The sequence below is a fragment of the Echinops telfairi genome, unplaced genomic scaffold, assembly GCF_000313985.2.
Source record: "Echinops telfairi isolate 266 unplaced genomic scaffold, ASM31398v2 ScPeMD7_2010;HRSCAF=2546, whole genome shotgun sequence".
NCBI classification, from domain to species: domain Eukaryota; kingdom Metazoa; phylum Chordata; class Mammalia; order Afrosoricida; family Tenrecidae; genus Echinops; species Echinops telfairi.
The window spans coordinates 6872899-6875026 of record NW_022105908.1 but is presented as its reverse complement, the minus strand read 5'-3'; the positions used below and the strand labels follow the sequence as shown (position 1 = coordinate 6875026).

The window sequence follows — 2128 nt, the reverse complement described above, 5'->3', positions numbered from 1 at the left end:
TACAACATCCAGAAAGAGTCGACCCTGCACCTTGTCCTTCGCCTCAGGGGTGGCTGTTAATTCTTGTTAATTCTTCAGTGTGCATTCAAGTGCCCTATCATGGCATTACTCTGCACTATAGCCAGTTATCCCAATTTAAGTTTAGAAATTACCAGTTTCAGTAATAGCTGAACATGTTCAAAATGTTAATAAAGGTTTTGTTGCATGGTAGCATAATTGGTGTCCGTTGTATGAAATTATGAAGTAATGTGGGTACTCAATGGTACTGGAATAGAAATGGTTTTTTCTCTTGAGCAAACATTGACCTGGTTATAAGAGCAATGTTTTGAGGATATTGTAAACCACTGGCCATTTAATTTTTTTCATACAGTTACCCTGGGGTATGTATGTGTAATACGAAGAAGCAAGCAATATTTGATATTGCAGGTTTACTCAAAAATGGTATTGTGTAAAAAACTGAATTTGGTAAGATGGGCATTGAAGGTAACACTGTCGAGTTAATGCTTTTACTCTGCCTGGAGGAAATAGTTAAAAAGGTGGGACTGCATTTCAGGGTTATTATAGAGTAGAAGTTATTCTGGGTAAAATACAAAGGTAATGGTGCCTATTTTGTCACAAACGGCATTTTTTAGCAGGCTCTGCGGAATAATTAGTTGTATTAGTAAGGCCGGGTTAATTCTCATTCAAACTACACTTAAAAGCTTCATAACTTCTGAGTAATCAAGTAGCTTGAAAGTGAAGATGTGATACTTTGAGTCTTAGGATTTAAAAGGGTACTTGAAATGGTAGTGGAAGAAAAAACTTGAAGCCCTCTTGTACATGTTTGTCTAGTTTGCAAGTCTATAGCCTTGTGAAACGAGTGTCAGTAGATATGCTTTGCAAAAAATTTACTTTTGGCAAGCAACTTTTTGGAAGTTGATTGGCCACTTGGCATAAAACTGCTCGACACTGAATAAACAAGTTTGTGGCCCTAACTTTACTTAAAACCACTTAAGTCAACATGGAAAAGGGAAATCTGAAAGGTGCATTGGCTACTGATTGCAAAGTCGGTGATTCAAACCCACCAGTCTCAGGAAAAGCTGCTTGGGTAAGTGCCTTTGCCATAGTCAATGCTGACATACATCCTCTTGTGGGCTTCTGAGAGTTTATGGGAGTAGGAAGTCAGTCCTAGGTAGCTGATGATGGTTTCAAATTGCTGACCATGCTGCTCTCAAACCAGTATGAACCACTATGCCACCAGAGCTCCTGTGGGTAAGGATCTCAGAAACCTTATATTGTTTGTTGTAAATTGGAACAGACTCAATGGCATTAGAAAGGGTTGGGGGGAGACAATTGATTTACATTAAGACTGTACCATCACATCAATTTAGTATTGTCTAGTTCCTTAAGCATTGCTTTGTTATGTTATAGTTAGACCTAAATCTATTTTCCTTGCCAATCACATCGCTATCAATGCAATGTTGGTCCAGAACCAAGGAGAATGAAAGGGAAAACACATCGCCAGTTGTGTTAAGCCCAAAGAACACAGGCCTTGGTTGTGTAACCGTTGTAACTTGTAAGGTGTATGTGTTCAGTCTTCCAATTATTTAAAGCCCGTTTTATGCCTGAGCTATCTCCAAAAAGCAAATTCCCTGTGTTAGAACTTGGATTATACATTAATGTGTCTTGAGGTTCTAGGGTTTGTGAAAAGCTGCCACTTCCTCCTCCACCAGTTGCAATTCCTAAACTCTTGGTTTCAAGTTTCATAAAGGGTTTCTGTTAGTGTTTTTTCTTGAGTATTTACACCAGTGTGCAGACATGTAGAAGGGTAGCATGGTGTACAGAGCAGTGACTCCCAGGTACTGGTAGTTTGTAGCCCGATTCCAGACCACGAGAGACCAGTCCTCAGTGAAATGAGAAAAATGAGGACACTTGGTGCAAAATGACGTGTGCAGTGAATCATTTCTACCTGAATCCTGATCTGGTCCCATCACCTACTAAGCGTCACTTTGGGCAACTAATCTCAGTAAAAACATTAGTTATATGCAAGTAGCAAGTAATTATACAGATTACATGTGAAATGCTTAAAACAATAAAACGACTAGTATTTATTTACTATGCTGGGTATTAAACGACCTACTTGCTAATC

The 2128-nt window shown here is 38.9% G+C and overlaps 1 pseudogene; it reads left to right on the top strand.

Moving 5' to 3' along the window:
- Window positions 1-1230: 1230 nt before the first annotated feature.
- The window catches only part of LOC105979197, a 5370-nt pseudogene continuing 4472 nt past the window's right edge, over window positions 1231-2128 (top strand).